The sequence below is a fragment of the Lonchura striata genome, chromosome 1 (genome assembly GCF_046129695.1).
Source record: "Lonchura striata isolate bLonStr1 chromosome 1, bLonStr1.mat, whole genome shotgun sequence".
NCBI classification, from domain to species: Eukaryota; Metazoa; Chordata; class Aves; order Passeriformes; family Estrildidae; genus Lonchura; species Lonchura striata.
This window is the reverse complement of record NC_134603.1, coordinates 89,435,711-89,450,411: the sequence shown is the minus strand read 5'-3', so window position 1 is coordinate 89,450,411 and position 14,701 is coordinate 89,435,711. Positions and strand designations below refer to the sequence as shown.

At 43.6% G+C, this 14,701-nt stretch overlaps 1 long non-coding RNA gene across 2 annotated transcripts in view; it reads left to right on the top strand.

Annotated features, from left to right (window-relative positions):
- Nucleotides 1-14,701, top strand: part of LOC110483544 (uncharacterized) — a 156,422-nt gene that overhangs the window by 44,822 nt on the left and 96,899 nt on the right. Inside the window, exon 1 of one of the 2 annotated variants that reach the window (XR_002467596.1) lies at nucleotides 1,035-1,059. The exons of the other annotated variant lie outside the window; for it this stretch is intronic. This is a non-coding gene — a long non-coding RNA (uncharacterized LOC110483544). Of the gene's footprint in view, nucleotides 1-1,034; nucleotides 1,060-14,701 lie in introns of those variants that run through there. 2 annotated transcript variants of the gene reach the window in all.

The window sequence follows — 14,701 nt, the reverse complement described above, 5'->3', positions numbered from 1 at the left end:
AGAGGTGGGTGACCAAGGCTGGGGGTGAGGAAGCCTTGCCAGAAGATGGGGAGTGCCAGGTGAAGATATGTTGGTCCTGCAATGATTCTACTGATTTCTAAGGCAAGCTTTGGGTCCAGACAGTGTCCTGGGTGCTATGGGCTATTCCCGTAGAGAGAAAACTCCCAGCCATCTTGCTCAGATCCTTGGCCACTACATTTTTGAGAACTCAAGGCAAGAACAAGTATAAGTGAAGTCAATGTGTACAGGAGGAACTTTGTGAATTCACACTAACAGCTGGGGATGCCTTATAACCTTTCTGACACTGTGAGTTATTGGATAAACAGGAAAACAAGTAAGTGATGACACATCATAATATTGACTTTTATTCCCCTTATTTCTACAGCTGCAGTTCCGTATACTCATGACTGAAAGAGCAACTCAATGTAGTGTATTTATATACTACATTTCTAAACAAAACAATATTTATGTACAGTATGTGAATACAGGTACTAAATATATACATGGTCTGATATAGACAGACTAGATACATGTGCTTCATTATAATATATATATTATTGTAATATATTTATATGTGGAAAAGTACTGAAAGTCTAGCTAACTGGAACAGAACTGCAGGATTACTCTAAAATTCTGGGTAAAGATGAACAGCTTCGAGTAGAGCAAAGTGTCTGTTATAGATGAGGTATTTATGTTCATATTTTGACTACTGAAGTCAAACACTAGCAAGCACTGAGTGCTTTTTTACATCCATGTGCCCTTGAAATGAAATGAAATGAAAATTTTATTCATTCAAAGCTTTACTCTCTGAAATGAAATCCTGGCCACTTCCTTAGTGCAGAGAATTGATCAAGACTGAGAGGCATATTGCCATTTAGGGATTAACATGAATTTTTCTGTCTGGTAGGTGAGGAAAGAAGGGGAGGCAAAAACTTAAGAAAATCTTCTGAAACTAACCTCCCAATTCTCTATTTTCAGTTTCTTTTCCAAAGGTGAAGGCCTCCCCCAGAGCAGGAAGACCAGATAGACATCTGAGTAGGAGACACTGCAAAAGATAAGGTAAGTCTGAAGCTTACTTCACATGAATCTCTAGTGAAAAAACATATTAGCTCTCACTGTTACCAGAGCAAGGCTTCTTTGAGGAGTAGTCTTCCAGGTTTGCTAGGGAAGGAGCTGTACAATTATGCCAGCATAATTATAAAAAAGCACTAGCAAGGATTTGCTGCTCAAAGCCCCTCCAGTATTTTGACATAGCAGCTGTAATTTAATTTTTTAAAATATAAATGTCTTTTATTTTCTAAATAGACAGTTTTCTAAACAGGGAGATAAATCAATCTGCCAGCAGTTCAGCAGATGCTAGCTAGTAATTTTCTGGGGATCCTTTACCATTTAAACAAATACTTCCCTGAGACCGATACATTCCTTTCATCACTCCAGCAACTCTTAGGTGGAGGGTAGGGTCGTTGCAGCTTTTCCATCAAAATGCCTTAAGCCTGGTCGAGGCAGATCATCTAGACTGACAAAAAGAGAAAATTTAAGGTGTCCTTTCCAATTAAATCCTTGGTGTCTCTGCTAAGATGGCCAGTGGTATTTTTAATAGTGCAAAGAGCTGTAACCTGAAGAGCCTAACAACCAACTCGTGGTCATGAAATAAGTACTATGTGGTGACTATGCTTGATAAGGTCCAGCTGCAGAACAATAACCTCACCAGTGAAAGGCTCTCCAGGCTATTTCCATCACCCATACATACCTCTTTTCTGACTTAAGTTGTGCTGTCTTAGCACCTGCTCACCCACCAGGGAGGATATAGGATTTTTCAGCACAAGTTGGCTGATAAATGAAATTCTCTACCTCTGTGTTTTTTCCCTCGGGGTCAGGAGGGGAAGCAGGAGCCTTTGCTGGTGATGCTGAGGCCATACAACTTGCAACTGCTTTTGACCATGGCATAGAAATGCACATCTGTACAAAACACTGCCAGGTCTCCTTGGTCAGGGCTGCAGGGAGTGTGTGACCCCAGAGGGTCCTCATTGTCCAGATGAGCCTGAGTGAGCTGGTCTGTGTGTGCTGGCAGGGCAGGGAGTGTTTCCTATCAGTTGGTGTGATGTCATGGTCAGTCTGCAGCATGGGAACATGCCATTTCCTGACTTTCAGGGTTATTGCAAATGGCTAGTTGGAAGAAGATCCTATTCAGATATGGAACAGACAAGTAAATAATAGCCTAACTAACTAACTAACTAACTAACTTTATATAAAAGCACTGGCACTGTGACTGCTACCAGGTCGGAAAACTGCTCTTATATGTCTCTAACAGCCTGCATGTGCCACATGGACACTTTCTAAATGCTGCAGTGTTAAATGTGCTCAGCAGTAACTCAAAAGAAAGGTGTCTGGCAGTACATTCTCTATGGTCTTTTCCATTCCTGCCTCTCTTCTCACCCTGCCAGCTCCCCCTATCAACAGGGGAAGGACCAGACCAATAGCTCAGGGCTGCATCATAAATTTGACTGATTCTGCTTCATAAAACACCCCAATTGCTGATACAAATCCTGAAGCCTCCAAATGTGCCTAACCCTACTGGACATCAAGATGCCCTGTGAGAGGTGGTGGTTTGAAGCAAAAGAAGGTTGCCTGGATCACACATGTATGTGCATGCACAGAGTTGTGTCATTCCCTTACTTTTCTCACTTGGATGAAAATTTATTTCAAAATTTGGGCCAGGGCCTGAATTTGGTGATCTAATGTCTTGAGTCTCTCTTTTGTCTTCACAGGACATGAGCTGCCTCAAAAGAGCTTTGACTGCCCCAGCCAGTCATTAGTGTTGCACATCCACATTATCCTCCTGCCAGCAAGCAGCGGGCTGCAGGAGCTGCATCCCTGGCTGCCCTGGGGATGCACAGTGCAGCAGGAACACGTGTGCAGGGGCACGCTCTCCCCTGTCTCGTGCTGGCAGCACTGGGTCCCTGGCAGCACTACAAAGTTCCCCTGCTTCCCAGGGCCCCCAGGGGGATAAGACACCTGTCTGGAACAAGAAGAGGCTGGAAAAATGCTGGGCCCAGTCCCTTTTTCTCACTGAGAGAAGCAGTCCACCTAGCTCAATGTCCGGTCTCTGCACGGCTCGCACGGATGCAGCTGGAGGACTTGGCCAGCAGATCCTGTCACTTGTGCACAGCTTTAGTTCAGTGGCCAGCAATTTGTGACTCAAGGACTGCCTGACCAAGGACCAACATAATTGTAACTTGTAGCTTGCCCTGCATATCTTGGCTATGGATTTCCCTGGTTGCCTCTTGAACCCCTACCAGCCCCTGGTGCTCACAGCATCCCGTGACAAGGAGTTTCCCTGCTCCAGCATTAATGCCCAATGTGAGTTAGTGCTTCATCCATCTTCTGGAGAAGGATGAAGTATCCAAAATGATGCTGTGGGAGAGACAAAGGAGACACAAAACATCTTGGTACCATGCACCTGCAGGAGAACCTACAGATAGATTCTGGGTACAGAAGAGTTACATAACACAAGAGCAGAAAGTGGGACAGTGCATGGGCTGTATTTCTGTTCAGAATATGTGACAGCATCTCAGACAGGGGAGGTCTAGGAGGTGTCAGATCATGCCAGGAGTGACTTGGCTCACTTTATGCCCAGTGTCATTAAGTCTGCTTCCCCAAAAAGCAGAAGAAAAATGGGAAAAAAAGGAAAGAATAATAAGAATACTAGTTGCAAGGATCCACTCTGGGGTGATGAGTGGTCCTCCAATATTGGCACAGCCTATGCTACTTCTAAAATATGCTGCAGCCAGTGCCACATGTCACATCTCAATGAAAGAAAGAGTCTTCTTCCCAGAGGGGCTTGCTCTGCCACTTCAGCCTGTTTTGTTTTCCCTTCCCTTGCTTGCCACAAGCCCACCAGCACTCGGTGCTCGTGCTGAGTGACAGCCAGCACTGACGGCAGCAACTTCTGCGGCAGCAGGACGTGCCGAGCACGGCGTTCTGGCACATGGAGTTTTGTGAGGCAGCAGGCAACGATGGCATGGGATCGGCTGAGCAGAGATACTGCATTTTGAAAGCCAGGGCCCTGTCTTACAATGAGGATCAGAGAAAGCAAAATTAGGAAAGCCATGCTATGGCCACAGGGACTGTTTTTTTGTGGGGACAAGGAGAGGGGACTCAAACCCAGGATACTTAAATGCCTTCCATCATGTTATTCTTGGGCCAGCTGTGCCACCAACTCACTGAATGTCCTGGGCTGAGCTTTCCCAACCCCTCATGCCCCATTCTCCATGCCCATATTGGTCTGTCCTCTGGCAGGAGTTGTGCTTGCAGACACAGACTTAACCAGCTGAGAGGCCTCCATTCATCCCTGTCTCTTTCTCTCCTGCTGTGGTGCTGACAACTCATATATTCCCAGCATTGCTCTGTGGTTTCTCTCCAGCTTTGGGAGACCATGTGCCAAATACTGCTGATCAGCCTGCTGACCAGCTACATCTGCTGTATCCAAAGCCAGCCAGAGGCTTTGGAGCGTATGCTCCTCTGTGACTGCTGCCTGTCGCAGCATGCAGGTTGGGCTGGCGCAGGGCAGAGTCTTGCTCCATGCTCACGTTCTGCTCCATGCTTGCATCCCATGCCCAGGGAGCAAACAGACCCTCATGTGTGGATCAGCCCTTAAATTGAGGGGTTTACACTGCTCTCTGTCCACTCCTGGCACAGCAAGGACTCCCTAAAATAGGAGGGTATATGCAGAGCCTTCATTGCATTCTGGTTTGTCCTGAATGCAGTGTGGCAAACTGAGGAATTGTCTGGGGAGGTTGATACTGAACTGGGTATATCTGTGTCAGATTACAAAGCTAGGGTTAAGCACAGGCCTTCTCTTCCTTCTCTCTTTGCTTTTTGACTCTCTGTTGATCTAAACTCTGTAGCAAACAGCCACAGAAAATCCTGCACCTGTCCCAAAGCCCCAGTGATGGTCATGGCATTTCCATGATCATACACTGGGCAGAGCATGCTGGGGTAAAGGGATGTCCTGACCTGTTTTCCTAGACTGAGATGCTGGTAATTAAGCAACAGATGATGTGCCTCAGGCTTTGATCATCCATTAATGGCAGTCATGTGGGTCAGCTGGAACAGAATTTGAAATGTCTTTAAAAAGGCTCCTTAGGAGATGTTTCAGGAAAGGGACCATAGTGATTGTAGAGGGGGGTATGATGCTGAGTGATTTAACAGTAGGATTAGACCTGTATTGTGGAAAAAATGTCTTCAATGCCTCAGAAGCATCTCAGTGTCATGAAGGAATGGCAGCACATAAACAGGTACTGGTATATTGTTACTATTTAGATAGGTGAATTTTTTAATCTGTTAAAAGCCAAGAAGCAAGTTAATTGCTTCAGTTTTCTTGTATTTCTGAGACCAGCTGTAATCTCTCCTGTATGTAAGACTGAAATTCTGGGGCTAAAAAACTTTTATATAACTGGAGGTCTTGTCCTGTGAGCCCAGGACAGCTGGGCAGGCCCCTTTTCATGCTGGGGTCTGCAGGCAGACAGCAGTGTGTTCCAGAGGGTCCCAAGAATGATGCTGTGCTGGAGGCAGTCCAGGGAAACCAGAGACACATGGGCATGGTGAATGCAGCAGCAGCAGCCCTACCAGAGCTCTGGAGCATCTAAATCACTTCAGTGGCAGTAATGACATCCCTGCTCACATGTGCTGTTGTTTGTATAATAGGCACTTGGCATGCTTCTGAAGGAATATTTTTTTTAATGTGTTGACTCTCTGGAGAGTTGTACCTTGAGCTGAGTAGAGGAAAAATTGAGGAAGTAGCCTATCCCTCCTCACACCTCAGAGTCCTGCACTTCTTAGCCCAACAGCCCACACATTTAGCAGACTTAGTTGCCAGTAAGTGAAGAGGGCAGAGCAGCTGCAGTGAATTAGCTGGTAACTTCCAGAGCTGGGTTATTACCTGCAAGCCCTAGAGTGGTCACACACAACTCTGTGAGCACAAGCAGACCAGTGTCATCTGTTGCAAAGGGGAAAGCTGGCACAGATGCCTGGCCTGCTGTTTCTGCAGCTCTTGAAGATGAAGAGGAGGGAAATACCCTGATACAATGGCTCTCACTGCTGCCCTGGAGTCCTGTGGGGAGTTGTAGACTTCTGTCATTATGGCAGTGGGATGCAGCTGCCCTGGAGTGAGCTGAGCTGGAGCTGCTGAAGGCCTGCATTGCCATGGAGAGGTACATTCATTTGTGTGCTCTTCAAGTTCTTGTTGTTGATTTTAGCTGCTTGTATTGCAAAAAGCAGTATCAGTCTACTTTGGAGGGTCATGTTCCATAGCCAGCTATGACTGCAATGCATTAGAAGTACAATAGGAACACTGATTTAAAAACAAACAAACCCCCTGCCAATAAGGGCTATTTGGTCCAGGTATTCTTAATTGTTAAAAATCTGATTGATTTTACAGGACCGGAGTGACATCTGGATCTGCGTGAGCATCCATTTCCTCTCCTATGTAATGTAGGAGTGTGCCAGCTTCATCAAATGTGGACATAGCAGTCATTCATGTATCAGAAATACTGAGAAAGCCTGGGAAGAAAGAGTGTAAATGATGTATGTGATAAGCTTACCTGCAAATCATAATATGTTTCTTTAAATATGGTCAATAAAGGGATTTATCCTCACTGTTAAGTATCTTAAGAGTACCCAGAGAAACGTCTGACAGTCTACAGGACCCTTATCAGTAAATGAAACCTGGGAACTTAAATCCCTTAAGATGTCTTGATGGCTTCTCATATTTTTCTCATAAATTGCTACTGCAAAAATAATTTTGGAAGGCTTGGAGACTCTTACACATGCTCTTTGGTTTCATTTTTTGGAGCCATAATTACTACTTTGGCCTACATAGCTAGTTACTCAGTTTTCTGTGTGAAGTCACAACCTAGCTCTGGAATGGGCTGGAACTCATTAAATCTGAGCAGGATGTTCAGTTCTGTAGATTTCATTTGAAAATCAGTTGGTGATTCTCATGTATTATTAAAACTTTACAGTTGTCCCTGGTTGATAATTATGTTTTAAGTCTGCCCCTCAAATTAATCTGAGTGCATATTTTAAACAGTTCTGCCATGGCTTTGGTTTAAGTAAATGACTTACAGGAATGACACATTTGTTACTAATCCTCCAACCTCTTATAGCCAAATTCTGTAATTCTCTTCCAGACTGGTAATTCCTTCATATGCAAGCAGGCCTACTGACTTCACATTTATTCACCCAGTTTGGACCACCACTTCAGCAAATGGTTAATTGTAAACATGTGTTTAGGTCCTATTGACTTCTGTGAGGCTTAAGTGCTGTCTTGAATAGGCATTCTTATCCAAATTGGAGCCGGAAAATTAAATTTGTCCCCCTGCATAAAAGATCAATTCAACTATTATGCTTCCAATAGAAAGCTGAAAGTTCTGTTGGATTAAGACAGGATATACACTTAAAATGCAATAAATGTTGCTAAAGACCTTGTTAAATAAACTCCTATTCTAGAAGGAGCATTCGCATTCAGAGATGTTAAGGGATAACTATTTTTGATGCTATTTCTGTATGTATACAAAATGAATCTTAACTATATGTGGAAGATAATGCTTTGATTTATGTCATTATTTAGTGAAAAATTTGAAGTGATGTGTAACTGGGATGATACTAAGGAATGTAGAGAATTTGAAATTTAAGGCTAGCAGAAGCAATGCTTTTATCAAGTAAAATAAAATTATTGTCTTTTATTTAGAGTGAATCTCTGCTACACACTATCCACACTATCTCTGATTCAAGTCACTGTAATGGACCCACTGGCCTGTCAATTTTCATTAGAAGAAGGAATGGAAAGAGGCGCAAGTTCTGCTACCTGTTTGCATGGACACATGCTGCAAATTCTGAGGGAGCACTATGGTTTCCCTTTCCTTTTGGCTCCATTTTGGTCTGACACAGGAGGCAGAGCTGGGCAAAGATGAATGTAGGCACCCCCCTTTGCATCCCTTCCTATATGTACATCTTGTGCAAGACCAGTGGGCTGCAGGCAACATCAGAGGATAGCCTGGGGGAGGGCCAGCACTTGTCCCACCTGCTTTTCATGTTAGGGCCATACAGTGCAGGATCCACATGCTTCTGGTTCAATCCAACTTCAGGACAGCAAGTAGTGTTCCCATGTCATGAGCAAGAGTGGCCATGCCCTATGTATTCCAAAAGCCCTGGCTGTTAGGGACCCCTGGGGTTAGTGTGACCTGGAAGGCTCCTGATGGCTTTGCAATAGACAGTGAGTGCTCAGCGAGGAGGACAGCTGTGGCTGATGTGCTGCTGTGTTCAGGGTGCTGGACAAACAGCTTCATATCAGTGTATAAAATGGGAATGAGAACCTTTCGGTAGGGAAACAGGTTCACTTCAAGCGGTAGGTCCAAGGGATCATACTTCTAGCACAAAACAAGTGGGAAGAAAATCTTATTGAGTCTCTTTACAGATCTTCAGAAGGAGTAAAAAAGGTTAACCTTTGAAAACCTTTTCACCAATTACTTGGCTTTCCCATGACATCAGTCCTCTCAGCTTCTATAGTCCTTTGAAGAACAACATTGCTAATAACTAACCTCATGTCTTTCATATAATCCTAAAGTTTCCTTTGAGCCTTCAAGGAAAATCACAATTTCCCCTGTGTAAAGCTTTGCTTTGAATTTGGAGCCTGAAATTTTATATTTAGGATAATGTGAGGGAGTCCTGGGAGACCAAAAAATATTTGCGAGACACTTGGCATTAGTTGTGTGGATAGCATTTTAACTGTTCACCAGCATTGAAGATTTATGCACATGTGTGATGCATGTCATGGGCACAACATGTGGGATATACCTAAGTATTCAGGTGTATTGTTTTTAATGCACAAGCAGAAAGCATACATCTAGACTGTATGACAGATTCCCATAGCTCGAATGTGCTGAGAAATATGTTATTTGCACACACATTTGCCTGTTTTCCAGCAGCGTGCTTTTTGATGTCAGTCATATTAACTTGTTTAAGAAATCCAGAGTAGCTGCAGAATGATGCAAGATTACTCTGCTGGAGTAAGAGAGAAGGGGCCTAATCTCTAGAAGGGCAACACACTCCTTATGACTAGGCTTGGATCTCGTGGTACCCAGTAAATGCTGCGATTTGGGTAATGACTGAACTTCGAGCAACCAGGATGTACCTGAAAGAAGGTCTAATCATGTCAACACCAGGTGTAGAGCTTCTGTAGACCCCAGGAGCTGGTTTGCCATAGCAGTGGTCATGCAGGGATATAAGGAAAGGTTGGCTGTTTCCTTAGGTCAGCCGTGTTCTTCCTTGCCAATCCACTGGCATGCTCTATACAGACTGAACACAGGAAAGATACTGAAAAAAATGTGGTTTCAAATGCTTGAGATCCATGTTCCCGTTGTGGTTTGGTGGGATTTTTAGGATTTATAAAAAATCTTAGCAGTTTGTCTTTTTTGCTTGTGTGATTTTTCTTGTTTTTTTTTGTTTTTTTTTTTTTTTCCTCCTGTGTGCACTTTGATTCTTCTGTTTAACGCTCTCAAAGAGCAAACAAAGGAGTTGAATACCCTTGCTGATGTTCCCCATTTCATGGCCTGTTGATAACTACACGATAACACTCTCCATTGGATTCTTCATTTAAAAAAAAAAGTAAGAGGAGGAAGAAAAGAGCTTTTGTCAGTCTCGATAGCACTATTCACTGTTTTACCAACAAGTTACAGTGAGAACATCAGCTTCCTGTCCTTTCATTGAAGGCCATTGATCTTTCTCCGTAGTAAACAGAGCGGCTGTAGCTTTTGTTTGACTTGTGCTCCCCATTTGTGCCGTGCATTTCAGGGATGAAAAGTGCTGTTGCGACCTGTTCTGCAGAAGGAGAACTGGGACAATGGCAGTGGGACAATGAGTGGGATGTGTGGTGGCTGTTAGAGAGGGACACTGGGTGGTTGGGCTGCCACCATAAACACGGTGGTCTTTGGGGTAAAGTTGTGGCTGAGCAGCTGGTAAATGAGCAGCAGTGGGATTTTAGGCTGGGCATTGCCCATATCTGCCTTTCATCTGCCTACATCAGCCCAGGGAAGCGCAGGGCCGGTTGGAGGATGGATGGCAGGATGTGCTCATTCTAATGAGAAACAAACTCTCAACAGTGGCCAGGCTTAGGAAGGATGTGGCAACAGATAAAGATTTCACTCCGGCTTTCTTGCTCATTCAGCTACCAGGTAATTCCAGTAAGAAATACTGTGATTAAGGTCTCCCAGCTGGGGGAGTGTGCTGGAGCTGCAGGACCAGCTATGGTCCTTTAGGAGCACCCTGACTACTGAGGCCCCTTGGCTGTAAGAAGCTGAGAATGGGGGAGGACCTTTCTGGGTGGGTGAGGTACCAGCTGTGGGGAAGGATTGAGGATGAACTGGCAGAATTTGTGCTAGGGGAGCATCTGGGGCTCTGGGGTGAGACCTCTGTAAAGAAATAAGCCTTTTTTTTTTTTTTTTTTTCCCTTATTTTCTTACAAAACAAGGGTTTTGTAAGGGTCGCTGATGTGGACCTTTAGGAAACAGAGTAGAGATGTAGAGATCTGGCATTTCCCTTGTTGACTGTAAGAGGGTCCAAGGAGTGTGACTACTGCTAGAAAGCAAATGTATGCTTCTTCTGATCTGAAGCAGCAAGAAGCAAAAAGATTACATGCTCTCTCCTGCCTTTCAAGCATAATTTAAGCAAGGAAAATTTTCCTTGTTGATTTTCATTGTATGAGGGTATTTTTCTTGGTCATACCATCTCTGGAGTTTGGTAAACTTAAGTGAAAGAGAAATATATAGCAAGTCTCAAGAAATTATTTCCTGTGGAATCTCAAATCCATTGAAATGCAGATTTTGTTAAGTTTTTCTTTCATTGTTTTGATTCAATAGCAAAACTTTGTTTCAGTGGCTTTCTGGGCTTTCTTAATTGTTCCTTACCCACCTTCCAGGAGGTCTGTCTATCAACCATAACTTTATGATGCCAGGCACTTGGCACCTACAGGACAAACATGTGAGCTTACATTGATGGACATTCACATTTAGACTTCCCACTTGGGTATTTTTAAAAATAGGCAAGGAGAAGCACTGCTTATCAGTTGAGCTCTGAATGCAAGCTGTGCAATGTTTCCTCAAAAAGTGTGTCAAAAAACTGAAGTAGGTCCAAGGGTCCGTTTTTACTGATATTGGTATCTCAGCAGATACTCATCAGCTGCATCAATGGATTTGGGTAATTCCTATTACCATAAAGAGACTTAAGTAGAACTTTGCAATGGTGTGAGTTTGAACAACTTATTTTTTCTTCTTTTTTCCCTTTTACAACTTGAAGTGATGAACTTCTTGCTTCTCAGGCACAGTCTTTACATGTGACTGGCTAATGTATTTTTCCTGTAACTTGCAGCAGGAAACCTTTGGAACATAATTGGTCTAGACTGTTTCTGAGTCCAGTAACTTGTTTTTGTGCAGAGTGTGCTAAATGTGGGAGATTTCAGAACAGATTTGGAAAAAAAATGGATTGTTCATCATCTACACTGTCAAAAAAGGGTTAAAATGTACTGGTGACTAAAATCCTGTGTGTCAAAATAATTTTTCAGAAAGCAGAATCTTAACTCTTTAGAGATTTGGCACAGCTCTGTCACAGGATAACCTTTCTTCACTGAGATGTAGTTTTCATTTTGGGCAGTGTTGAGCTGACCAAGATAGTTTTTGTGAGAAGTTTTATGGGGTTTGGACTCTTGTGGAATGTTATGTTACAGCAGAAAATTGTTTTTAAAATCAGAGACTGTGCAATTTGACAAATAGTTGTACTTACATTAAATGTAAGTTTTTATTTAACAGTATTTTTGAAGTATCCCTAATGTGCATGTCACAATGAGGACAAAATTGCAGACTTTTGTACAGACATATAAGTCTCTCTGCATCTACTAAGGTAATTTGTTGGTCAATTAATGCAATATGCACCTCTTGTCCTTGTGGAGAGTGAACCCAGAGCACACACACTTCTGCAAAGATAATGCTTGTCTTGAATTCCTCCAGTGATGCTGCACAGCTGACTTTTGTAGTCCTGTGAGTGTTTAGCCTTGACTTTCATGAGTGGCCTCACTGATTTCACAGGGTAAATCAGAGCTGAAAAATTTAGATATAGGCAGAAGCCTCTGAGCTGGTGCCTAAGGAGAGGGGAGGCTGAGGGGAATGCTGGTATTTTATTTCAACAGTACTGCTCAAGGGTTACCCAATTGCTTTTCACTCTTGGGATCCTTCTCTTGCTTCCTGATAACTTCTGGGTGACTGATAATTTCAAGAATAGCCACAAAACTTTTGGGCAATTCAGAATATTTTCTTTACTTCTAGGGTGCACCCAAGGTGCTGGGGAGGTGATGCTGGTCACCTCTGTTCCCTGGGCTAGGCAGTGGTGGGTGGCATCTCTTGCTAAAGGCAAGGAGGAGAGGCCTGTCTGCAGCAGTGGAGGAGTGCTTATTCTGCCAGATATTATTAATCAAAGCATATTTTGGCTAGGGCAAAAGGGTAAACACCCTTCCTCCTCTTCAGCACATGCTGTGGGAGGCTTCCAGCCCACAGAAAGATAAGCTCTCTACTCTGCCTTTCCTGTGAAAAGCAGGGGCCTTGCAGCACAAAACCCCACTCCTGGATGGCAAAGGATTGTTCACCAAGCCAAAATCAGGAGGGGAAAAAGAAGGGGTTACTTACATCCACCACAAATCCTCTGGTAGTGCTACAGCTTGAGCTGTGAGCATAGTCCAGTGCCTGGCAGGCAGTGGAGGAGTGAGGGTTTAGGGGAAACAGTGAGATGCTGAGGGGCTCCACTCTGTCACTGCAACTTCTCCTGCCCACTCCTCTCTTCTTGATTTTATTTGTTGACTCCAGCCTGGGACCTCCTGGTGGACACCACAGGTTGTTTTTGGCATGAGGAGATCCCCACGATTACAATGGCACTGTGTTCCACTTTTGATTGCTTTTGTGCAGCCCTGAGTCCCCTTTTCTCCTGTTTTTCCTCTCTCTCTTTTTAAATTGATTAAACTGTGTGATTAAAAACTGACTTGGGTTATTAAAACAATGCTGCTTGCTATCAGGGGGCTTGCGTTAGTATTAGGGAAGGAGGGCTGTAATTTTCTTTCCTAGTGTAAAGAAAATGGGGCTGAGGGATGGGGATTAAGTAAAGGAAAAGGATGGCAGGTGGTATATATCCAGCCATGACTTCTCCTCTTCAAAGGCAGACTATTTTCTAGGTGCTTACATTTGCCCACAGAATTTGGGGGATTAGCATAAATTGTGACCTAATGATGCAATGAAGTTTTTCATGTTGCTGTTTTCCTTGTGGGCAGTTTGTGCTGTAGCCCTTAGGTATGCTCCAGGCTAAGACACTGTCAGATGGAGCAGAGGGTGATGGAGGGAAGCAGGATCTCTCCCGTCTGCCTTGCCATCCTGCACACACAGGGTGTGCTTCCAAGCAGTTTTATTGCACTGGAATTTGCCTTTTTGGTTTATCCTGCCTGTGTTGTTAGACACTCTGAGAAGACAGTGGGGGTGACTGTTACTAATGCATTTTCACATGCCTTGGTGTCTTTTTGGGAGGCTGTATCTGAGAAGCCTTCTACTTTGAGTTGATGTGCGTCTTCTAGTGCCTCGCTCTTAAAGTTGTCTGTTGCATAGTTGTACTGGAAAGAACTCTTGGTGAAGGGCTGGATTGCAGGGAACAGGGGGTTTAGTGGGAGGGGAGGTGTCAGCAAATTGATAGAGCTGGGAGAGGACTTTGATGCATACAGTGGCAAAAAGCTGCCGAAAATTTATTAGGACTGCAGCCTCCCTTCTGTGGAAGGCTGAGCCTGCTCTGTAAGGAAAAATTCGCACAACCAGAAAGCAGGACCACAGCAGAACTTCCTGCAAATATCTCAGGATGGGGATTATATGGCCTTTGTTTTAAAATGCTTCTGTGGTAGTGAACACATCTTTCACTCAGTTAACCTGGCTGTGGGCTTATGCTGAGGCAAGTGCATAAAGGTTGACCCAGTAAGTAAATCCCTGTGTGTGTGTAAATCCACAACGAAATGCAAGATTTTCAGTTTTCTTCTTTTCTTCCCCCTCCACCCCCAGCTATCAAATACAGGAGTCTCTGGTCCAATACACTTGCAGTAGCCTGTACTATAATGACAATAATCACTATGCAAAGACTTGTTCTGGTGCATAGAAGTGCATGCAACTTACTGCACTAGACCAAGTTGTTTTGATTAGACTTTAAAACCAGTTAAAACTGTATTTTGTTTTTTTCCATGAGGTGCTTACTTCAGAGTCACTAGAGCAATTCTGAATGTATTTAAAGATACTCGTCAAGACCTCTATTTCAAATTTGAATCCTACTTGAATCCTATTCAAACTGATTTCTTGGGAAAGATATGGCGATCGGAGCTGGTTACAGATTGCTAGACAGTAACCTTTTAAAAGATTATTTCTTTCTGAACTGAAACTTTCAATGCCAATTAGTCTTCTGTTTCTTGATAATGGCACCTCTCCTGTCAGCTCTGTTTTCCTTACTGTTTGTCTGCAGGGAAAGCATGTTGTAAGGAAGAGAAATTTATGTACGGTGAGCTGAAAATAATCTAGACTTCTAACAATAGCTTGAAAAACTGCAGAAGTTTTCATGACACTCGAGACATAAAATA